This window comes from Schistocerca cancellata, chromosome 4 (genome assembly GCF_023864275.1).
Source record: "Schistocerca cancellata isolate TAMUIC-IGC-003103 chromosome 4, iqSchCanc2.1, whole genome shotgun sequence".
Lineage (NCBI taxonomy): Eukaryota > Metazoa > Arthropoda > Insecta > Orthoptera > Acrididae > Schistocerca > Schistocerca cancellata.
The window spans coordinates 8,205,388-8,228,159 of record NC_064629.1 but is presented as its reverse complement, the minus strand read 5'-3'; the positions used below and the strand labels follow the sequence as shown (position 1 = coordinate 8,228,159).

Genomic DNA, 22,772 nt, shown 5'->3' with positions numbered 1-22,772 from the left:
GCAGACACCTGGTGTGAGGCGAGGCGAGGCGAGGCGAGGCGAGGAAGCCCACATCGCTACCAGTGGCGCCCTCCAGCACGACACTGCCACACCCCGCACAGGCCCTCCGCTGAACACCAGGGACAAGATGCGTCCTCCGCTAGTGTCGAAGGCTGCACGCGCCCAGCGAATGACAGGGGGTGCAACGAGCAGCAGTGCGTCTCACACACGCGGCGGTGCGCCCGCCAATTCGGCCGTCGCTCTGCTGGGACGCCGGGCGCGCCTCCCCGCGCCGTCCTCGAGGAACTGGCGGTTGCGGAAGGAAGCGCTTTCGTCAAATGCGGCCGAAAACTAACATTTTGTGTATTGGGAGAAAAGCCGAACGCGAATTCTGCCGTGCTCCTACATTAGATGAGCGCCAACGGCCATACCATGATGAATACACCGGTTCTCGTCCGATTACCGAAGTTAAGCATCATCGGGCCCGGCTAGTACTTGGATGGGTGACCGCCTGGGAAACCCGGATGCTGTTGGCTCCCTTCCTTTTGTTTTTTTGTTATGTCGCCAGCCCAATTTTCTAACTACTTTTCTGTTGTGACAAAGATGCTTCCTTAAGCCTTTTAAACTACTGTAATGGTACGAAAATGCAGTAATTACCTCAGTTTGCGGGAGAATGTGCTAACCAAGTTTGCAAAGAAGACTTTGAAAACGACAAAACAGTACGAATCGGCAGATGATTTCTGAAATACGTCACCGCCTATTGTTGTGTAGGAGTGTAGAGTTCTTAATTTGATTTGTAACCACGAATGTATTCCTTAGTCGTCTCGTCTCGTCCCGCAGACGTTTGTCGTGCTTGCGCTGTCATATGGACCACGACCCGAGCGGCAGCGAGCGGCAGTCGAGCAAAGTCGGGACAAGTCGGGACGGGGACAGGGACAGGGATAGGAATGGTGCGAATGCACTGCAAACTACGCAGACACCTGGTGTGAGGCGAGGCGAGGCGAGGCGAGGCGAGGAAGCCCACATCGCTACCAGTGGCGCCTTCCAGCACGACACTGCCACACCCCGCACAGGCCCTCCGCTGAACACCAGGGACAAGATGCGTCCTCCGCTAGTGTCGAAGGCTGCACGCGCCCAGCGAATGACAGGGGGTGCAACGAGCAGCAGTGCGTCTCACACACGCGGCGGTGCGCCCGCCAATTCGGCCGTCGCTCTGCTGGGACGCCGGGCGCGCGTCCCCGCGCCGTCCTAGAGGAACTGGCGGTTGCGGAAGGAAGCGCTTTTGTCAAATGCGGCCGAAAACTAACATTTTGTGTGTTCTGAGAAAAGCCGAACGCGAATTCTGCCGTGCTCCTACATTAGATGAGCGCCAACGGCCATACCATGATGAATACACCGGTTCTCGTCCGATCACCGAAGTTAAGCATCATCGGAACCGGCTAGTACTTGGATGGGTGACCGCCTGGGAAACCCGGGTGCTGTTGGCTCCCTTCCTTTTGTTTTTTTGTTATGTCGCCAGCCCAAGTTTCAAACTACCTTTCTGTTGTGACAAAGATGCTTCCTTAAGCCTTTTAAACTACTGTAATGGTACGAAAATGCAGTAATTAACTCAGTTTGAGGGAGAATGTGCTAACCAAGTTTGCCAAGAAGACTTTGAAAACGACAAAACAGTACGAATCGGCAGGTGATTTCTGAAATACGTCACCGCCTATTGTTGTGTAGGAGTGTAGAGTTCCAAATTTGATTTGTAACCACGAATGTATTCCTTAGTCGTCTCGTCTCGTCCCGCAGACGTTTGTCGTGCTTGCGCTGTCATATGGACCGCGACCCGAGCGGCAGCGAGCGGCAGTCGAGCAAAGTCGGGACAAGTCGGGACGGGGCAGGGACAGGGATAGGAATGGTGCGAATGCACTGCAAACTACGCAGACACCTGGTGTGAGGCGAGGCGAGGCGAGGCGAGGCGAGGAAGCCCACATCGCTACCAGTGGCGCCCTCCAGCACGACACTGCCACACCCCGCACAGGCCCTCCGCTGAACACCAGGGACAAGATGCGTCCTCCGCTAGTGTCGAAGGCTGCACGCGCCCAGCGAATGACAGGGGGTGCAACGAGCAGCAGTGCGTCTCACACACGCGGCGGAGCGCCCGCCAATTCGGCCGTCGCTCTGCTGGGACGCCGGGCGCGCGTCCCCGCGCCGTCCTCGAGGAACTGGCGGTTGCGGAAGGAAGCGCTTTTGTCAAATGCGGCCGAAAACTAACATTTTGTGTGTTCTGAGAAAAGCCGAACGCGAATTCTGCCGTGCTCCTACATTAGATGAGCGCCAACGGCCATACCATGATGAATACACCGGTTCTCGTCCGATCACCGAAGTTAAGCATCATCGGGCCCGGCTAGTACTTGGATGGGTGACCGCCTGGGAAACCCGGGTGCTGTTGGCTCCCTTCCTTTTGTTTTTTTGTTATGTCGCCAGCCCAATTTTCAAACTAGCTTTCTGTTGTGACAAAGATGCTTCCTTAAGCCTTTTAAACTACTGTAATGGTACGAAAATGCAGTAATTAACTCAGTTTGAGGGAGAATGTGCTAACCAAGTTTGCCAAGAAGACTTTGAAAACGACAAAACAGTACGAATCGGCAGGTGATTTCTGAAATACGTCACCGCCTATTGTTGTGTAGGAGTGTAGAGTTCCAAATTTGATTTGTAACCACGAATGTATTCCTTAGTTGTCTCGTCTCGTCCCGCAGACGTTTGTCGTGCTTGCGCTGTCATATGGACCACGACCCGAGCGGCAGCGAGCGGCAGTCGAGCAAAGTCGGGACAAGTCGGGACGGGGCAGGGACAGGGATAGGATTGGTGCGAATGCACTGCAAACTACGCAGACACCTGGTGTGAGGCGAGGCGAGGCGAGGCGAGGCGAGGAAGCCCACATCGCTACCAGTGGCGCCCTCCAGCACGACACTGCCACACCCCGCACAGGCCCTCCGCTGAACACCAGGGACAAGATGCGTCCTCCGCTAGTGTCGAAGGCTGCACGCGCCCAGCGAATGACAGGGGGTGCAACGAGCAGCAGTGCGTCTCACACACGCGGCGGTGCGCCCGCCAATTCGGCCGTCGCTCTGCTGGGACGCCGGGCGCGCCTCCCCGCGCCGTCCTCGAGGAACTGGCGGTTGCGGAAGGAAGCGCTTTCGTCAAATGCGGCCGAAAACTAACATTTTGTAAGTTGGGAGAAAAGCCGAACGCGAATTCTGCCGTGCTCCTACATTAGATGAGCGCCAACGGCCATACCATGATGAATACACCGGTTTTCGTCCGATCACCGAAGTTAAGATCATCGGGCCCGGCTAGTACTTGGATGGGTGACCGCCTGGGAAACCCGGGTGCTGTTGGCTCCCTTCCTTTTGTTTTTTTGTTATGTCGCCAGCCCAATTTTCAAACTACCTTTCTGTTGTGACAAAGATGCTTCCTTAAGCCTTTCAAACTACTGTAATGGTACGAAAATGCAGTAATTAACGCAGTTTGAGGGAGAATGTGCTAACCAAGTTTGCCAAAGAGCCTTTGAAAATGACAAAACAGTACGAATCGGCAGGTGATTTCTGAAATACGTCACCGCCTATTGTTGTGTAGGAGTGTAGAGTTCCAAATTTGATTTGTAACCACGAATGTATTCCTTAGTCGTCTTGTCTCGTCCCGCAGACGTTTGTCGTGCTTGCGCTGTCATATGGACCAAGACCCGAGCGGCAGCGAGCGGCAGTCGAGCAAAGTCGGGACAAGTCGGGACGGGGACAGGGACAGGGATAGGAATGGTGCGAATGCACTGCAAACTACGCAGACACCTGGTGTGAGGCGAGGCGAGGCGAGGAAGCCCACATCGCTACCAGTGGCGCCCTCCAGCACGACACTGCCACACCCCGCACAGGCCCTCCGCTGAACACCAGGGACAAGATGCGTCCTCCGCTAGTGTCGAAGGCTGCACGCGCCCAGCGAATGACAGGGGGTGCAACGAGCAGCAGTGCGTCTCACACACGCGGCGGTGCGCCCGCCAATTCGGCCGTCGCTCTGCTGGGACGCCGGGCGCGCCTCCCCGCTCCGTCCTCGAGGAACTGGCGGTTGCGGAAGGAAGCGCTTTCGTCAAATGCGGCCGAAAACTAACATTTTGTGTGTTGGGAGAAAAGCCGAACGCGAATTCTGCCGTGCTCCTACATTAGATGAGCGCCAACGGCCATACCATGATGAATACACCGGTTCTCGTCCGATCACCGAAGTTAAGCATCATCGGGCCCGGCTAGTACTTGGATGGGTGACCGCCTGGGAAACCCGGGTGCTGTTGGCTCCCTTCCTTTTGTTTTTTTGTTATGTCGCCAGCCCAATTTTCAAACTACCTTTCTGTTGTGACAAAGATGCTTCCTTAAGCCTTTTAAACTACTGTAATGGTACGAAAATGCAGTAATTAACTCAGTTTGAGGGAGAATGTGCTAACCAAGTTTGCCAAGAAGACTTTGAAAACGACAAAACAGTACGAATCGGCAGGTGATTACTGAAATACGTCACCGCCTATTGTTGTGTAGGAGTGTAGAGTTCCAAATTTGATTTGTAACCACGAATGTATTCCTTAGTCGTCTCGTCTCGTCCCGCAGACGTTTGTCGTGCTTGCGCTGTCATATGGACCACGACCCGAGCGGCAGCGAGCGGCAGTCGAGCAAAGTCGGGACAAGTCGGGACGGGGACAGGGACAGGGATAGGAATGGTGAGAATGCACTGCAAACTACGCAGACACCTGGTGTGAGGCGAGGCGAGGCGAGGCGAGGCGAGGAAGCCCACATCGCTACCAGTGGCGCCCTCCAGCACGACACAGCCACACCCCGCACAGGCCCTCCGCTGAACACCAGGGACAAGATGCGTCCTCCGCTAGTGTCGAAGGCTGCACGCGCCCAGCGAATGACAGGGGGTGCAACGAGCAGCAGTGCGTCTCACACACGCGGCGGTGCGCCCGCCAATTCGGCCGTCGCTCTGCTGGGACGCCGGGCGCGCCTCCCCGCGCCGTCCTCGAGGAACTGGCGGTTGCGGAAGGAAGCGCTTTCGTCAAATGCGGCCGAAAACTAACATTTTGTGTGTTGGGAGAAAAGCCGAACGCGAATTCTGCCGTGCTCCTACATTAGATGAGCGCCAACGGCCATACCATGATGAATACACCGGTTCTCGTCCGATCACCGAAGTTAAGCATCATCGGGCCCGGCTAGTACTTGGATGGGTGACCGCCTGGGAAACCCGGGTGCTGTTGGCTCCCTTCCTTTTGTTTTTTTGTTATGTCGCCAGCCCAATTTTCAAACTACCTTTCTGTTGTGACAAAGATGCTTCCTTAAGCCTTTTAAACTACTGTAATGGTACGAAAATGCAGTAATTAACTCAGTTTGAGGGAGAATGTGCTAACCAAGTTTGCCAAGAAGACTTTGAAAAGCGACAAAACAGTACGAATCGGCAGGTGATTTCTGAAATACGTCACCGCCTATTGTTGTGTAGGAGTGTAGAGTTCCAAATTTGATTTGTAACCACGAATGTATTCCTTAGTCGTCTCGTCTCGTCCCGCAGACGTTTGTCGTGCTTGCGCTGTCAAATGGACCACGACCCGAGCGGCAGCGAGGGGCAGTCGAGCAAAGTCGGGACAAGTCGGGACGGGGACAGGGACAGGGATAGGAATGGTGAGAATGCACTGCAAACTACGCAGACACCTGGTGTGAGGAGAGGCGAGGCGAGGCGAGGAAGCCCACATCGCTACCAGTGGCGCCCTCCAGCACGACACTGCCACACCCCGCACAGGCCCTCCGCTGAACACCAGGGACAAGATGCGTCCTCCGCTAGTGTCGAAGGCTGCACGCGCCCAGTGAATGACAAGGGGTGCAACGAGCAGCAGTGCGTCTCACACACGCGGCGGTGCGCCCGCCAATTCGGCCGTCGCTCTGCTGGGACGCCGGGCGCGCCTCCCCGCGCCGTCCTCGAGGAACTGGCGGTTGCGGAAGGAAGCGCTTTCGTCAAATGCGGCCGAAAACTAACATTTTGTGTGTTGGGAGAAAAGCCGAACGCGAATTCTGCCGTGCTCCTACATTAGATGAGCGCCAACGGCCATACCATGATGAATACACCGGTTCTCGTCCGATCACCGAAGTTAAGCATCATCGGGCCCGGCTAGTACTTGGATGGGTGACCGCCTGGGAAACCCGGGTGCTGTTGGCTCCCTTCCTTTTGTTTTTTTGATATGTCGCCAGCCCAATTTTCAAACTACCTTTCTGTTGTGACAAAAATGCTTCCTTAAGCCTTTTAAACTACTGTAATGGTACGAAAATGCAGTAATTAACTCAGTTTGAGGGAGAATGTGCTAACCAAGTTTGCCAAGGAGACTTTGAAAACGACAAAACAGTACGAATCGGCAGGTGATTTCTGAAATACGTCACCGCCTATTGTTGTGTAGGAGTGTAGAGTTCCAAATTTGATTTGTAACCACGAATGTATTCCTTAGTCGTCTCGTCTCGTCCCGCAGACGTTTGTCGTGCTTGCGCTGTCATATGGACCACGACCCGAGCGGCAGCCGAGCAAAGTCGGGACAAGTCGGGACGGGGACAGGGACAGGGATAGGAATGGTGCGAATGCACTGCAAACTACGCAGACACCTGGTGTGAGGCGAGGCGAGGCGAGGCGAGGCGAGGAAGCCCACATCGCTACCAGTGGCGCCCTCCAGCACGACACTGCCACACCCCGCACAGGCCCTCCGCTGAACACCAGGGACAAGATGCGTCCTCCGCTAGTGTCGAAGGCTGCACGCGCCCAGCGAATGACAGGGGGTGCAACGAGCAGCAGTGCGTCTCACACACGCGGCGGTGCGCCCGCCAATTCGGCCGTCGCTCTGCTGGGACGCCGGGCGCGCCTCCCCGCGCCGTCCTCGAGGAACTGGCGGTTGCGGAAGGAAGCGCTTTCGTCAAATGCGGCCGAAAACTAACATTTTGTGTGTTGGGAGAAAAGCCGAACGCGAATTCTGCCATGCTCCTACATTAGATGAGCGCCAACGGCCATACCATGATGAATACACCGGTTCTCGTCCGATCACCGAAGTTAAGCATCATCGGGCCCGGCTAGTACTTGGATGGGTGACCGCCTGGGAAACCCGGGTGCTGTTGGCTCCCTTCCTTTTGTTTTTTTGTTATGTCGCCAGCCCAATTTTCAAACTACCTTTCTGTTGTGACAAAGATGCTTCCTTAAGCCTTTTAAACTACTGTAATGGTACGAAAATGCAGTAATTAACTCAGTTTGAGGGAGAATGTGCTAACCAAGTTTGCCAAGGAGCCTTTGAAAACGACAAAACAGTACGAATCGGCAGGTGATTTCTGAAATACGTCACCGCCTATTGCTGTGTAGGAGTGTAGAGTTCCAAATTTGATTTGTAACCACGAACGTATTTCTTAGTCGTCTCGTCTCGTCCCGCAGACGTTTGTCGTGCTTGCGCTGTCATATGGTCCACGACCCGAGCGGCAGCGAGCGGCAGTCGAGCAAAGTCGGGACAAGTCGGGACGGGGACAGGGACAGGGATAGGAATGGTGCGAATGCACTGCAAACTACGCAGACACCTGGTGTGAGGCGAGGCGAGGCGAGGCGAGGAAGCCCACATCGCTACCAGTGGCGCCCTCCAGCACGACACTGCCACACCCCGCACAGGCCCTCCGCTGAACACCAGGGACAAGATGCGTCCTCCGCTAGTGTCGAAGGCTGCACGCGCCCAGCGAATGACAGGGGGTGCAACGAGCAGCAGTGCGTCTCACACACGCGGCGGTGCGCCCGCCAATTCGGCCGTCGCTCTGCTGGAACGCCGGGCGCGCCTCCCCGCGCCGTCCTCGAGGAACTGGCGGTTGCGGAAGGAAGCGCTTTCGTCAAATGCGGCCGAAAACTAACATTTTGTGTGTTGGGAGAAAAGCCGAACGCGAATTCTGCCGTGCTCCTACATTAGATGAGCGCCAACGGCCATACCATGATGAATACACCGGTTCTCGTCCGATCACCGAAGTTAAGCATCATCGGGCCCGGCTAGTACTTGGATGGGTGACCGCCTGGGAAACCCGGGTGCTTTTGGCTCCCTTCCTTTTGTTTTTTTGTTATGTCGCCAGCCCAATTTTCAAACTACCTTTCTGTTGTGACAAAGATGCTTCCTTAAGCCTTTTAAACTACTGTAATGGTACGAAAATGCAGTAATTAACTCAGTTTGAGGGAGAATGTGCTAACCAAGTTTGCCAAAGAGCCTTTGAAAACGACAAAACAGTACGAATCGGCAGGTGATTTCTGAAATACGACACCGCCTATTGTTGTGTAGGAGTGTAGAGTTCCAAATTTGATTTGTAACCACGAATGTATTCCTTAGTCGTCTCGTCTCGTCCCGCAGACGTTTGTCGTGCTTGCGCTGTCATATGGACCACGACACGAGCGGCAGCGAGCGGCAGTCGAGCAAAGTCGGGACAAGTCGGGACGGGGACAGGGACAGGGATAGGAATGGTGCGAATGCACTGCAAACTACGCAGACACCTGGTGTGAGGCGAGGCGAGGCGAGGCGAGGCGAGGAAGCCCACATCGCTACCAGTGGCGCCCTCCAGCACGACACTGCCACACCCCGCACAGGCCCTCCGCTGAACACCTGGGACGAGATGCGTCCTCCGCTAGTGTCGAAGGCTGCACGCGCCCAGCGAATGACAGGGGGTGCAACGAGCAGCAGTGCGTCTCACACACGCGGCGGTGCGCCCGCCAATTCGGCCGTCGCTCTGCTGGGACGCCGGGCGCGCCTCCCCGCGCCGTCCTCGAGGAACTGGCGGTTGCGGAAGGAAGCGCTTTCGTCAAATGCGGCCGAAAACTAACATTTTGTGTGTTGGGAGAAAAGCCGAACGCGAATTCTGCCGTGCTCCTACATTAGATGAGCGCCAACGGCCATACCATGATGAATACACCGGTTCTCGTCCGATCACCGAAGTTAAGCATCATCGGGCCCGGCTAGTACTTGGATGGGTGACCGCCTGGGAAACCCGGGTGCTGTTGGCTCCCTTCCTTTTGTTTTTTAGTTATGTCGCCAGCCCAATTTTCAAACTACCTTTCTGTTGTGACAAAGATGCTTCCTTAAGCCTTTTAAACTACTGTAATGGTAAGAAAATGCAGTAATTAACTCAGTTTGAGGGAGAATGTGCTAACCAAGTTTGCCAAAGAGCCTTTGAAAACGACAAAACAGTACAAATCGGCAGGTGATTTCTGAAATACGTCACCGCCTATTGTTGTGTAGGAGTGTAGAGTTCCAAATTTGATTTGTAACCACGAATGTATTCCTTAGTCGTCTCGTCTCGTCCCGCAGACGTTTGTCGTGCTTGCGCTGTCATATGGACCGCGACGCGAGCGGTAGCGAGCGGCAGTCGAGCAAAGTCGGGACAAGTCGGGACGGGGACAGGGACAGGGATAGGAATGGTGCGAATGCACTGCAAACTACGCAGACACCTGGTGTGAGGCGAGGCGAGACGAGGCGAGGCGAGAAAGCCCACATCGCTACCAGTGGCGCCCTCCAGCACGACACTGCCACACCCCACACAGGCCCTCCGCTGAACACCAGGGACAAGATGCGTCCTCCGCTAGTGTCGAAGGCTGCACGCGCCCAGCGAATGACAGGGGGTGCAACGAGCAGCAGTGCGTCTCACACACGCGGCGGTGCGCCCGCCAATTCGGCCGTCGCTCTGCTGGGACGCCGGGCGCGCCTCCCCGCGCCGTCCTCGAGGAACTGGCGGTTGCGGAAGGAAGCGCTTTCGTCAAATGCGGCCGAAAACTAACATTTTGTGTGTTGGGAGAAAAGCCGAACGCGAATTCTGCCGTGCTCCTACATTAGATGAGCGCCAACGGCCATACCATGAGGAATACACCGGTTCTCGTCCGATCACCGAAGTTAAGCATCATCGGGCCCGGCTAGTACTTGGATGGGTGACCGCCTGGGAAACCCGGGTGCTGTTGGCTCCCTTCCTTTTGTTTTTTTGTTATGTCGCCAGCCCAATTTTCAAACTACCTTTCTGTTGTGACAAAGATGCTTCCTTAAGCCTTTTAAACTACTGTAATGGTACGAAAATGCAGTAATTAACTCAGTTTGAGGGAGAATGTGCTAACCAAGTTTGCCAAGAAGACTTTGAAAACGACTAAACAGTACGAATCGGCAGGTGATTTCTGAAATACGTCACCGCCTATTGTTGTGTAGGAGTGTAGAGTTCCAAATTTGATTTGTAACCACGAATGTATTCCTTAGTCGTCTCGTCTCGTCCCGCAGACGTTTGTCGTGCTTGCGCTGTCATATGGTCCACGACCCGAGCGGCAGCGTGCGGCAGTCGAGCAAAGTCGGGACAAGTCGGGACGGGGACAGGGACAGGGATAGGAATGGTGCGAATGCACTGCAAACTACGCAGACACCAGGTGTGAGGCGAGGCGAGGCGAGGCGAGGCGAGGAAGCCCACATCGCTACCAGTGGCGCCCTCCAGCACGACACTGCCACACCCCGCACAGGCCCTCCGCTGAACACCAGGGACAAGATGCTTCCTCTGCTAGTGTCGAAGGCTGCACGCGCCCAGCGAATGACAGGGGGTGCAACGAGCAGCAGTGCGTCTCACACACGCGGCGGTGCGCCCGCCAATTCGGCCGTCGCTCTGCTGGGACGCCGGGCGCGCCTCCCCGCGCCGTCCTCGAGGAACTGGCGGTTGCGGAAGGAAGCGCTTTCGTCAAATGCGGCCGAAAACTAACATTTTGTGTGTTGGGAGAAAAGCCGAACGCGAATTCTGCCGTGCTCCTACATTAGATGAGCGCCAACGGCCATACCATGATGAATACACCGGTTCTCGTCCGATCACCGAAGTTAAGCATCATCGGGCCCAGCTAGTACTTGGATGGGTGACCGCCTGGGAAACCCGTGTGCTGTTGGCTCCCTTCCTGTTTTTTTTTTTTTTTGTTATGTCGCCAGCCCAATTTTCAAACTACCTTTCTGTTGTGACAAAGATGCTTCCTTAAGCCTTTTAAACTACTGTAATGGTACGAAAATGCAGTAATTAACTCAGTTTGAGGGAGAATGTGCTAACCAAGTTTGCCAAGGAGACTTTAAAAACGACAAAACAGTACGAATCGGCAGGTGATTTCTGAAATACGTCACCGCCTATTGTTGTGTAGGAGTGTAGAGTTCCAAATTTGATTTGTAACCACGAATGTATTCCTTAGTCGTCTCGTCTCATCCCGCAGACGTTTGTCGTGCTTGCACTGTCATATGGACCACGACCCGAGCGGCAGCGAGCGGCAGTCGAGCAAAGTCGGGGCAAGTCGGGACGGGGACAGGGACAGGGATAGGAATGGTGCGAATGCACTGCAAACTACGCAGACACCTGGTGTGAGGCGAGGCGAGGCGAGGCGAGGCGAGGCGAGGAAGCCCACATCGCTACCAGTGGGCCCTCCAGCACGACACTGCCGCAACCCGCACAGGCCCTCCGCTGAACACCAGGGACAAGATGCGTCCTCCGCTAGTGTCGACGGCTGCACGCGCCCAGCGAATGACAGGTGGTGCAACGAGCAGCAGTGCGTCTCACACACGCGGCGGTGCGCCCGCCAATTCGGCCGTCACTCTGCTGGGACGCCGGGCGCGCCTCCCCGCGCCGTCCTCGAGGAACTGGCGGTTGCGGAAGGAAGCGCTTTCGTCAAATTCGGCCGAAAACTAACATTTTGTGTGTTGGGAGAAAAGCCGAACGCGAATTCTGCCGTGCTCCTACATTAGATGAGCGCCAACGGCCATACCATGATGAATACACCGGTTCTCGTCCGATCACCGAAGTTAAGCATCATCGGGCCCGGCTAGTACTTGGATGGGTGACCGCCTGGGAAACCCGGGTGCTGTTGGCTCCCTTCCTTTTGTTTTTTTGTTATGTCGCCAGCCCAATTTTCAAACTACCTTTCTGTTGTGACAAAGATGCTTCCTTAAGCCTTTTAAACTACTGTAATGGTACGAAAATGCAGTAATTAACTCAGTTTGAGGGAGAATGTGCTTACCAAGTTTGACAAAGAGCCATTGAAAACGACAAAACAGTACGAATCGGCAGGTGATTTCTGAAATACGTCACCGCCTATTGTTGTGTAGGAGTGTAGAGTTCCAAATTTGATTTGTAACCACGAATGTATTCCTTAGTCGTCTCGTCTCGTCCCGCAGACGTTTGTCGTGTTTGCGCTGTCATATGGACCACGACCCGAGCGGCAGCGAGCGGCAGTCGAGCAAAGTCGGGACAAGTCGGGACGGGGACAGGGACAGGGATAGGAATGGTGCGAATGCACTGCAAACTACGCAGACACCTGGTGTGAGGCGAGGCGAGGCGAGGAAGCCCACATCGCTACCAGTGGCGCCCTCCAGCACGACACTGCCACACCCCGCACAGGCCCTCCGCTGAACACCAGGGACAAGATGCGTCCTCCGCTAGTGTCGAAGGCTGCACGCGCCCAGCGAATGACAGGGGGTGCAACGAGCAGCAGTGCGTCTCACACACGCGGCGGTGCGTCCGCCAATTCGGCCGTCGCTCTGCTGGGACGCCGGGCGCGCCTCCCCGCGCCGTCCTCGAGGAACTGGCGGTTGCGGAAGGAAGCGCTTTCGTCAAATGCGGCCGAAAACTAACATTTTGTGTGTTGGGAGAAAAGCCGAACGCGAATTCTGCCGTGCTCCTACATTAGATGAGCGCCAACGGCCATACCATGAGGAATACACCGGTTCTCGTCCGATCACCGAAGTTAAGCATCATCGGGCCCGGCTAGTACTTGGATGGGTGACCGCCTGGGAAACCCGGGTGCTGTTGGCTCCCTTCCTTTTGTTTTTTTGTTATGTCGCCAGCCCAATTTTCAAACTACCTTTCTGTTGTGATAAAGATGCTTCCTTAAGCCTTTTAAACTACTGTAATGGTACGAAAATGCAGTAATTAACTCAGTTTGAGGGAGAATGTGCTAACCAAGTTTGCCAAGAAGACTTTGAAAACGACAAAACAGTACGAATCGGCAGGTGATTTCTGAAATACGTCACCGCCTATTGTTGTGTAGGAGTGTAGAGTTCCAAATTTGATTTGTAACCACGAATGTATTCCTTAGTCGTCTCGTCTCGTCCCGCAGACGTTTGTCGTGCTTGCGCTGTCATATGGACCACGACCCGAGCGGCAGCGAGCGGCAGTCGAGCAAAGTCGTGACAAGTCGGGACGGGGACAGGGACAGTGATAGGAATGGTGCGAATGCACTGCAAACTACGCAGACACCTGGTGTGAGGCGAGGCGAGGCGAGGCGAGGAAGCCCACATCGCTACCAGTGGCGCCCTCCAGCACGACACTGCCACACCCCGCACAGGCCCTCCGCTGAACACCAGGGACAAGATGCGTCCTCCGCTAGTGTCGAAGGCTGCACGCGCCCAGCGAATGACAGGGGGTGCAACGAGCAGCAGTGCGTCTCACACACGCGGCGGTGCGCCCGCCAATTCGGCCGTCGCTCTGCTGGGACGCCGGGCGCGCCTCCCCGCGCCGTCCTCGAGGAACTGGCGGTTGCGGAAGGAAGCGCTTTCGTCAAATGCGGCCGAAAACTAACATTTTGTGTGTTGGGAGAAAAGCCGAACGCGAATTCTGCCGTGCTCCTACATTAGATGAGCGCCAACGGCCATACCATGATGAATACACCGGTTCTCGTCCGATCACCGATGTTAAGCATCATCGGGCCCAGCTAGTACTTGGATGGGTGACCGCCTGGGAAACCCGTGTGCTGTTGGCTCTCTTCCTGTTTGTTTTTTTTGTTATGTCGCCAGCCCAATTTTCAAACTACCTTTCTGTTGTGACAAAGATGCTTCCTTAAGCCTTTTAAACTACTGTAATGGTACGAAAATGCAGTAATTAACTCAGTTTGAGGGAGAATGTGCTAACCAAGTTTGCCAAGGAGACTTTGAAAACGACAAAACAGTACGAATCGGCAGGTGATTTCTGAAATACGTCACCGCCTATTGTTGTGTAGGAGCGTAGAGTTCCAAATTTGATTTGTAACCACGAATGTATTCCTTAGTCGTCTCGTCTCGTCCCGCAGACGTTTGTCGTGCTTGCGCTGTCATATGGACCACGACCCGAGCGGCAGCGAGCGGCAGTCGAGCAAAGTCGGGGCAAGTCGGTACGGGGACAGGGACAGGGATAGGAATGGTGCGAATGCACTGCAAACTACGCAGACACCTGGTGTGAGGCGTGGCGAGGCGAGGCGAGGCGAGGCGAGGAAGCCCACATCGCTACCAGTGGGCCCTCCAGCACGACACTGCCGCAACCCGCACAGGCCCTCCGCTGAACACCAGGGACAAGATGCGTCCTCCGCTAGTGTCGAAGGCTGCACGCGCCCAGCGAATGACAGGGGGTGCAACGAGCAGCAGTGCGTCTCACACACGCGGCGGTGCGCCCGCCAATTCGGCCGTCACTCTGCTGGGACGCCGGGCGCGCCTCCCCGCGCCGTCCTCGAGGAACTGGCGGTTGCGGAAGGAAGCGCTTTCGTCAAATGCGGCCGAAAACTAACATTTTGTGTGTTGGGAGAAAAGCCGAACGCGAATTCTGCCGTGCTCCTACATTAGATGAGCGCCAACGGCCATACCATGATGAATACACCGGTTCTCGTCCGATCACCGAAGTTAAGCATCATCGGGCCCGGCTAGTACTTGGATGGGTGACCGCCTGGGAAACCCGGGTGCTGTTGGCTCCCTTCCTTTTGTTTTTTTGTTATGTCGCCAGCCCAATTTTCAAACTACCTTTCTGTTGTGACAAAGATGCTTCCTTAAGCCTTTTAAACTACTGTAATGGTACGAAAATGCAGTAATTAACTCAGTTTGAGGGAGAATGTGCTAACCAAGTTTGCCAAAGAGCCATTGAAAACGACAAAACAGTACGAATCGACAGGTGATTTCTGAAATACGTCACCGCCTATTGTTGTGTAGGAGTGTAGAGTTCCAAATTTGATTTGTGACCACGAATGTATTCCTTAGTCGTCTCGTCTCGTCCCGCAGACGTTGGTCGTGCTTGCGCTGTCATATGGACCACGACCCGAGCGGCAGCGAGCGGCAGTCGAGCAAAGTCGGGGCAAGTCGGGACGGGGACAGGGACAGGGATAGGAATGGTTTGAATGCACTGCAAACTACGCAGACACCTGGTGTGAGGCGAGGCGAGGCGAGGCGAGGAAGCCCACATCGCTACCAGTGGCGCCCTCCAGCACGACACCGCCACACCCCGCACAGGCCCTCCGCTGAACACCAGGGACAAGATGCGTCCTCCGCTAGTGTCGAAGGCTGCACGCGCCCAGCGAATGACAGGGGGTGCAACGAGCAGCAGTGCGTCTCACACACGCGGCGGTGCGCCCGCCAATTCGGCCGTCGCTCTGCTGGGACGCCGGGCGCGCCTCCCCGCGCCGTCCTCGAGGAACTGGCGGTTGCGGAAGGAAGCGCTTTCGTCAAATGCGGCCGAAAACTAACATTTTGTGTGTTGGGAGAAATGCCGAACGCGAATTCTGCCGTGCTCCTACATTAGATGAGCGCCAACGGCCATACCATGATGAATACACCGGTTCTCGTCCGATCACCGAAGTTAAGCATCATCGGGCCCGGCTAGTACTTGGATGGGTGACCGCCTAGGAAACCCGGGTGCTGTTGGCTCCCTTCCTTTTGTTTTTATGTTATGTCGCCAGCCCAATTTTCAAACTACCTTTCTGTTGTGACAAAGATGCTTCCTTAAGCCTTTTAAACTACTGTAATGGTACGAAAATGCAGTAATTAACTCAGTTTGAGGGAGAATGTGCTAACCAAGTTTGCCGAGAAGAGTTTGAAAACGACAAAACAGTACGAATCGGCAGGTGATTTCTGAAATACGTCACCGCCTATTGTTGTGTAGGAGTGTAGAGTTCCAAATTTGATTTGTATCCACGAATGTATTCCTTAGTCGTCTCGTCTCGTCCCGCAGACGTTTGTCGTGCTTGCGCGGTCATATGGACCACGACCCGAGCGGCAGCGAGCGGCAGTCGAGCAAAGTCGGTACAAGTCGGGACGGGGACAGGGACAGGGATAGGAATGGTGCGAATGCACTGCAAACTACGCAGACACCTGGTGTGAGGCGAGGCGAGGCGAGGCGAGGAAGCCCACATCGCTACCAGTGGCGCCCTCCAGCACGACACTGCCACACCCCGCACAGGCCCTCCGCTGAACACCAGGGACAAGATGCGTCCTCCGCTAGTGTCGAAGGCTGCACGCGCCCAGCGAATGACAGGGGGTGCAACGAGCAGCAGTGCGTCTCACACACGCGGCGGTGCGCCCGCCAATTCGGCCGTCGCTCTGCTGGGACGCCGGGCGCGCCTCCCCGCGCCGTCCTCGAGGAACTGGCGGTTGCGGAAGGAAGCGCTTTCGTCAAATGCGGCCGAAAACTAACATTTTGTGTGTTGGGAGAAAAGCCGAACGCGAATTCTGCCGTGCTCCTACATTAGATGAGCGCCAACGGCCATACCATGATGAATACACCGGTTCTCGTCCGATCACCGAAGTTAAGCATCATCGGGCCCGGCTAGTACTTGGATGGGTGACCGCCTAGGAAACCCGGGTGCTGTTGGCTCCCTTCCTTTTGTTTTTATGTTATGTCGCCAGCCCAATTTTCAAACTACCTTTCTGTTGTGACAAAGATGCTTCCTTAAGCCTTTTAAACTACTGTAATGGTACGAAAATGCAGTAATTAACTCAGTTTGAGGGAGAATGTGCTAACCAAGTTTGCCGAGAAGAGTTTGAAAACGACAAAACAGTACGAATCGGCAGGTGATTTCTGAAATACGTCACCGCCTATTGTTGTGTAGGAGTGTAGAGTTCCAAATTTGATTTGTGACCACGAATGTATTCCTTAGTCATCTCGTCTCGTCCCGCAGACGTTTGTCGTGCTTGCGCTGTCATATGGACCACGACCCGAGCGGCAGCGAGCGGCAGTCGAGCAAAGTCGGGGCAAGTCGGGACGGGGACAGGGACAGGGATAGGAATGGTTTGAATGCACTGCAAACTACGCAGACACCTGGTGTGAGGCGAGGCGAGGCGAGGCGAGGAAGCCCACATCGCTACCAGTGGCGCCCTCCAGCACGACACTGCCACACCCCGCACAGGCCCTCCGCTGAACACCAGGGACAAGATGCGTCCTCCGCTAGTGTCGAAGGCTGCACGCGCCCAGCGAATGACAGGGGGTGCAACGAGCAGCAGTGCGTCTCACACACGCGGCGGTGCGCCCGCCAATTCGGCCGTCGCTCTGCTGGGACGCCGGGCGCGCCTCCCCGCGCCGTCCTCGAGGAACTGGCGGTTGCGGAAGGAAGCGCTTTCGTCAAATGCGGCCGAAAACTAACATTTTGTGTGTTGGGAGAAAAGCCGAACGCGAATTCTGCCGTGCTCCTACATTAGATGAGCGCCAACGGCCATACCATGATGAATACACCGGTTCTCGTCCGATCACCGAAGTTATGCATCATCGGGCCCGGCTAGTACTTGGATGGGTGACCGCCTAGGAAACCCGGGTGCTGTTGGCTCCCTTCCTTTTGTTTTTATGTTATGTCGCCAGCCCAATTTTCAAACTACCTTTCTGTTGTGACAAAGATGCTTCCTTAAGCCTTTTAAACTACTGTAATGGTACGAAAATGCAGTAATTAACTCAGTTTGAGGGAGAATGTGCTAACCAAGTTTGCCGAGAAGAGTTTGAAAACGACAAAACAGTACGAATCGGCAGGTGATTTCTGAAATACGTCACCGCCTATTGTTGTGTAGGAGTGTAGAGTTCCAAATTTGATTTGTAACCACGAATGTATTCCTTAGTCGTCTCGTCTCGTCCCGCAGACGTTTGTCGTGCTTGCGCGGTCATATGGACCACGACCCGAGCGGCAGCGAGCGGCAGTCGAGCAAAGTCGGGACAAGTCGGGACGGGGACAGGGACAGGGATAGGAATGGTGCGAATGCACTGCAAACTACGCAGACTCCTGGTGTGAGGCGAGGCGAGGAAGCCCACATCGCTACCAGTGGCGCCCTCCAGCACGACACTGCCACACCCCGCACAGGCCCTCCGCTGAACACCAGGGACAAGATGCGTCCTCCGCTAGTGTCGAAGGCTGCACACGCCCAGCGAATGACAGGGGGTGCAAGGAGCAGCAGTGCGTCTCACACACGCGGCGGTGCGCCCGCCAATTCGGCCGTCGCTCTGCTGGGACGCCGGGCGCGCCTCCCCGCGCCGTCCTCGAGGAACTGGCGGTTGCGGAAGGAAGCGCTTTCGTCAAATGCGGCCGAAAACTAACATTTTGTGTGTTGGGAGAAAAGCCGAACGCGAATTCTGCCATGCTCCTACATTAGATGAGCGCCAACGGCCATACCATGATGAATACACCGGTTCTCGTCCGATCACCGAAGTTAAGCATCATCGGGCCCGGCTAGTACTTGGATGGGTGACCGCCTGGGAAACCCGGGTGCTGTTGGCTCCCTTCCTTTTGTTTTTTTGTTATGTCGCCAGCCCAATTTTCAAACTACCTTTCTGTTGTGACAAAGATGCTTCCTTAAGCCTTTTAACCCTTTGTTTCCTGACATAAGAAAAAATGTACTTTTTAACATTTTCTTTGCAGAATTTATGCTATTGTGGCCTCAAATGACGGTAGGATTTTTTGTAAAATTTTATTTTATTTTTCACAACTTTTTTCTCTCCTGGTACTCACAAGTACCGTCAGACTCCATGGACAGAATCACAACATGCGCAGAAAAATGCTCCAATTTTTATAAGTTGTACTTTATTCCACATAAATATTAAATATTTTAACATTAGAAAATTAATTAACAGAAATATGATATTTCTGAATTTTTTTTAAAATTTCACATAGATTTAATCTAGAGCAACTTCACAATACATAGTAACTTAGCTATACATTTTTGACAGTATATACATATCACATATTTAGTGATACCTCATGAAATTGTAGGAAACAGTTCTTTTTCTCATTGCAGCACAAATACACTTTACATGTACCACATTGTGAATGTGCTCTCGACTGAATTTTATTTTTCGCACAAATTTCGCATCGTCCTCTTTTACAACTGAACACTACAAAATGGTTGCCTCTGTTGCCAAGACGTACATCCTTCGGAACAGAAAAGTTATCCTTCCTTCTCTTTGGGAGAGTTATTTCATCTTTAACAGAGTTTCTCTTTTTGAGATTTGGCACTTGCTGTTCATTCATTAGCCCTAGTGCCACAGCACGCCTGAATTCCAGCAGTGGCAGTGCCCCATGTAGATCACTGAAAATGACGTAAGCATTGACAAAAGCAATTTCTATTGCTCCCCAGAAGAGACGGTGCCACCATTTCTTTGATCGCTTGTCAAGACCATAAGTTGAACATAATCTGTCTGCATGATCCACACCACCCATGTTTTTATTGTAATCACATACAATAACTGGACATGGTATAGTCATACTACACTCCTGGAAATTGAAATAAGAACACCATGAATTCATTGTCCCAGGAAGGGGAAACTTTATTGACACATTCCTGGGGTCAGATACATCACATGATCACACTGACAGAACCACAGGCACATAGACACAGGCAACAGAGCATGCACAATGTCGGCACTAGTACAGTGCATATCCACCTTTCGCAGCAATGCAGGCTGCTATTCTCCCATGGAGACGATCGTAGAGATGCTGGATGTAGTCCTGTGGAAAGGCTTGCCATGCCATTTCCACCTGGCGCCTCCGTTGGACCAGCGTTCGTGCTGGACGTGCAGACCGCGTGAGACGACGCTTCATCCAGTCCCAAACATGCTCAATGGGGGACAGATCCGGAGATCTTGCTGGCCAGGGTAGTTGACTTACACCTTCTAGAGCACGTTGGGTGGCACGGGATACATGCGGACGTGCATTGTCCTGTTGGAACAGCAAGTTCCCTTGCCGGTCTAGGAATGGTAGAATGATGGGTTCGATGACGGTTTGGATGTACCGTGCACTATTCAGTGTCCCCTCGACGATCACCAGTGGTGTACGGCCAGTGTAGGAGATCGCTCCCCACACCATGATGCCGGGTGTTGGTCCTGTGTGCCTCGGTCGTATGCAGTCCTGATAGTGGCGCTCACCTGCACGGCGCCAAACACGCATACGACCATCATTGGCACCAAGGCAGAAGCGACTCTCATCGCTGAAGACGACACGTCTCCATTCGTCCCTCCATTCACGCCTGTCGCGACACCACTGGAGGCGGGCTGCACGATGTTGGGGCGTGAGCGGAAGACGGCCTAACGGTGTGCGGGACCGTAGCCCAGCTTCATGGAGACGGTTGCGAATGGTCCTCGCCGATACCCCAGGAGCAACAGTGTCCCTAATTTGCTGGGAAGTGGCGGTGTGGTCCCCTACGGCACTGCGTAGGATCCTACGGTCTTGGTGTGCATCCGTGCGTCGCTGCGGTCCGGTCCCAGGTCGACGGGCACGTGCACCTTCCGCCGACCACTGCCGACAACATCGATGTACTGTGGAGACCTCACGCCCCACGTGTTGAGCAATTCGGCGGTACGTCCACCCGGCCTCCCGCATGCCCACTATACGCCCTCGCTCAAAGTCCGTCAACTGCACATACGGTTCACGTCCACGCTGTCGCGGCATGCTACCAGTGTTAAAGACTGCGATGGAGCTCCGTATGCCACGGCAAACTGGCTGACACTGACGGCGGCGGTGCACAAATGCTGCGCAGCTAGCGCCATTCGACGGCCAACACCGCGGTTCCTGGTGTGTCCGCTGTGCCGTGCGTGTGATCATTGCTTGTACAGCCCTCTCGCAGTGTCCGGAGCAAGTATGGTGGGTCTGACACACCTGTGTCAATGTGTTCTGTTTTCCATTTCCAGGAGTGTAGTTCCATCTTTCTGTTTTCTTGTCACTACGCTCTGTTCAGTGCCATGGAAGTTTGACGCAAAATACACTACTTTATTTTCCTTCCATTGAAATACTGTTAGGTCTAAAGATGACTCTCTGTGATTTGATTTAGACATTTTTCTTTAGGTAAATTGCCTGGCAAACGTTTCCTGTTTGTTCTAATTTTTCCACAGGCAAATGTATTTACCGATTTCTATGTGAGAAAAAGTGGACAGAACAACTAGTGAGAGGTAACGCATTGTTGCTACAATAAAGTGTTCACACAACCTGACGGTACTAATAAGTCCGCCTTATATTTTCCACTTTATCTCATTCACATGTAACGTAATGCTTCAAACTATTATAAAAAACAAAGAAGATAAGTACGTGCAATGGAAAACTCAACGGAAGTTTCAATAAATTGCGCACAAATTCAGGCAACACTATGGAAACAAGCACATACAATCTTCTGTTTTCACAGCAGCGCGCGAAAAACAATTTCAAGCTCTGACCGCCAGAGGGGTCTATGTATTGCACAATAACATCTATGAAACAGTAGAGCAGAGTTACTGTTACGTACCGACAGGCTCTCAGATCGCGAAACTGCACCACGAGAAAATAATGAGAGTCAAAACTTACTGGTACTTTTAAGTACCGTCAGGCAACAAAGGGTTAAACTACTGTAATGGTACGAAAATGCAGTAATTAACTCAGTTTGAGGGAGAATGTGCTAACCAAGTTTGCCAAGAAGACTTTGAAAACGACAAAACAGTACGAATCGGCAGGTGTTTTCTGAAATACGTCACCGCCTATTGTTGTGTAGGAGTGTAGAGTTCCAAATTTGATTTGTAACCACGAATGTATTCCTTAGTCGTCTCGTCTCGTCCCGCAGACGTTTGTCGTGCTTGCGCTGTCATATGGACCACGACCCGAGCGGCAGCGAGCGGCAGTCGAGCAAAGTCGGGACAAGTCGGGACGGGGACAGGGACAGGGATAGGAATGGTGCGAATGCACTGCAAACTACGCAGACACCTGGTGTGAGGCGAGGCGAGGCGAGGCGAGGAAGCCCACATCGCTACCAGTGGCGCCCTCCAGCACGACACTGCCACACCCCGCACAGGCCCTCCGCTGAACACCAGGGACAAGATGCGTCCTCCGCTAGTGTCGAAGGCTGTACGCGCCCAGCGAATGACAGGGGGTGCAACGAGCAGCAGTGCGTCTCACACACGCGGCGGTGCGCCCGCCAATTCGGCCGTCGCTCTGCTGGGACGCCGGGCGCGCCTCCCCGCGCCGTCCTCGAGGAACTGGCGGTTGCGGAAGGAAGCGCTTTCGTCAAATGCGGCCGAAAACTAACATTTTGTGTGTTGGGAGAAAAGCCGAACGCGAATTCTGCCGTGCTCCTACATTAGATGAGCGCCAACGGCCATACCATGATGAATACACCGGTTCTCGTCCGATCACCGAAGTTAAGCATCATCGGGCCCGGCTAGTACTTGGATGGGTGACCGCCTGGGAAACCCGGGTGCTGTTGGCTCCCTTCCTTTTGTTTTTTTGTTATGTCGCCAGCCCAATTTTCAAACTACCTTTCTGTTGTGACAATGATGCTTCCTTAAGCCTTTTAAACTACTGTAATGGTACGAAAATGCAGTAATTAACTCAGTTTGAGGGAGAATGTGCTAACCAAGTTTGCCAAGAAGACTTTGAAAACGACAAAACAGTACGAATCGGCAGGTGATTTCTGAAATACGTCACCGCCTATTGTTGTGTAGGAGTGTAGAGTTCCAAATTTGATTTGTAACCACGAATGTATTCCTTAGTCGTCTCGTCTCGTCCCGCAG

At 53.9% G+C, this 22,772-nt stretch overlaps 21 non-coding genes across 21 annotated transcripts; all 21 read left to right on the top strand.

The window, feature by feature from the left end:
- The first annotated feature begins 396 nt into the window (after positions 1–396).
- LOC126186634 (5S ribosomal RNA) lies at positions 397–515 on the top strand. Its single transcript, XR_007537698.1, has one exon. It is a non-coding gene; the product is annotated as a 5S ribosomal RNA (ribosomal RNA).
- An 832-nt stretch (positions 516–1,347) lies between these two features.
- On the top strand, positions 1,348–1,466 carry LOC126185279 (5S ribosomal RNA). The gene has a single exon (XR_007537041.1). It is a non-coding gene; the product is annotated as a 5S ribosomal RNA (ribosomal RNA).
- An 831-nt stretch (positions 1,467–2,297) lies between these two features.
- On the top strand, positions 2,298–2,416 carry LOC126186226 (5S ribosomal RNA). Its single transcript, XR_007537328.1, has one exon. It is a non-coding gene; the product is annotated as a 5S ribosomal RNA (ribosomal RNA).
- Positions 2,417–3,247: 831 nt separating this feature from the next.
- Positions 3,248–3,365, top strand: LOC126185382 (5S ribosomal RNA). The gene has a single exon (XR_007537139.1). It is a non-coding gene; the product is annotated as a 5S ribosomal RNA (ribosomal RNA).
- An 822-nt stretch (positions 3,366–4,187) lies between these two features.
- LOC126186224 (5S ribosomal RNA) lies at positions 4,188–4,306 on the top strand. The gene has a single exon (XR_007537326.1). It is a non-coding gene; the product is annotated as a 5S ribosomal RNA (ribosomal RNA).
- An 832-nt stretch (positions 4,307–5,138) lies between these two features.
- On the top strand, positions 5,139–5,257 carry LOC126186223 (5S ribosomal RNA). The gene has a single exon (XR_007537325.1). It is a non-coding gene; the product is annotated as a 5S ribosomal RNA (ribosomal RNA).
- Positions 5,258–6,085: 828 nt separating this feature from the next.
- LOC126186222 (5S ribosomal RNA) lies at positions 6,086–6,204 on the top strand. Its single transcript, XR_007537324.1, has one exon. It is a non-coding gene; the product is annotated as a 5S ribosomal RNA (ribosomal RNA).
- Positions 6,205–7,026: 822 nt separating this feature from the next.
- LOC126186221 (5S ribosomal RNA) lies at positions 7,027–7,145 on the top strand. Its single transcript, XR_007537323.1, has one exon. It is a non-coding gene; the product is annotated as a 5S ribosomal RNA (ribosomal RNA).
- Positions 7,146–7,972: 827 nt separating this feature from the next.
- LOC126186500 (5S ribosomal RNA) lies at positions 7,973–8,091 on the top strand. The gene has a single exon (XR_007537591.1). It is a non-coding gene; the product is annotated as a 5S ribosomal RNA (ribosomal RNA).
- An 832-nt stretch (positions 8,092–8,923) lies between these two features.
- On the top strand, positions 8,924–9,042 carry LOC126186220 (5S ribosomal RNA). The gene has a single exon (XR_007537322.1). It is a non-coding gene; the product is annotated as a 5S ribosomal RNA (ribosomal RNA).
- Positions 9,043–9,874: 832 nt separating this feature from the next.
- On the top strand, positions 9,875–9,993 carry LOC126186435 (5S ribosomal RNA). The gene has a single exon (XR_007537529.1). It is a non-coding gene; the product is annotated as a 5S ribosomal RNA (ribosomal RNA).
- An 832-nt stretch (positions 9,994–10,825) lies between these two features.
- LOC126185301 (5S ribosomal RNA) lies at positions 10,826–10,944 on the top strand. The gene has a single exon (XR_007537061.1). It is a non-coding gene; the product is annotated as a 5S ribosomal RNA (ribosomal RNA).
- Positions 10,945–11,785: 841 nt separating this feature from the next.
- Positions 11,786–11,904, top strand: LOC126186219 (5S ribosomal RNA). The gene has a single exon (XR_007537321.1). It is a non-coding gene; the product is annotated as a 5S ribosomal RNA (ribosomal RNA).
- An 822-nt stretch (positions 11,905–12,726) lies between these two features.
- Positions 12,727–12,845, top strand: LOC126186433 (5S ribosomal RNA). The gene has a single exon (XR_007537527.1). It is a non-coding gene; the product is annotated as a 5S ribosomal RNA (ribosomal RNA).
- Positions 12,846–13,672: 827 nt separating this feature from the next.
- LOC126185361 (5S ribosomal RNA) lies at positions 13,673–13,791 on the top strand. The gene has a single exon (XR_007537119.1). It is a non-coding gene; the product is annotated as a 5S ribosomal RNA (ribosomal RNA).
- Positions 13,792–14,629: 838 nt separating this feature from the next.
- On the top strand, positions 14,630–14,748 carry LOC126186218 (5S ribosomal RNA). Its single transcript, XR_007537320.1, has one exon. It is a non-coding gene; the product is annotated as a 5S ribosomal RNA (ribosomal RNA).
- An 827-nt stretch (positions 14,749–15,575) lies between these two features.
- Positions 15,576–15,694, top strand: LOC126186325 (5S ribosomal RNA). The gene has a single exon (XR_007537423.1). It is a non-coding gene; the product is annotated as a 5S ribosomal RNA (ribosomal RNA).
- An 827-nt stretch (positions 15,695–16,521) lies between these two features.
- On the top strand, positions 16,522–16,640 carry LOC126186324 (5S ribosomal RNA). Its single transcript, XR_007537422.1, has one exon. It is a non-coding gene; the product is annotated as a 5S ribosomal RNA (ribosomal RNA).
- An 827-nt stretch (positions 16,641–17,467) lies between these two features.
- LOC126185248 (5S ribosomal RNA) lies at positions 17,468–17,586 on the top strand. Its single transcript, XR_007537010.1, has one exon. It is a non-coding gene; the product is annotated as a 5S ribosomal RNA (ribosomal RNA).
- Positions 17,587–18,403: 817 nt separating this feature from the next.
- Positions 18,404–18,522, top strand: LOC126186217 (5S ribosomal RNA). Its single transcript, XR_007537319.1, has one exon. It is a non-coding gene; the product is annotated as a 5S ribosomal RNA (ribosomal RNA).
- A 3,827-nt stretch (positions 18,523–22,349) lies between these two features.
- Positions 22,350–22,468, top strand: LOC126186216 (5S ribosomal RNA). Its single transcript, XR_007537318.1, has one exon. It is a non-coding gene; the product is annotated as a 5S ribosomal RNA (ribosomal RNA).
- The last annotated feature ends 304 nt before the right edge of the window (positions 22,469–22,772 follow it).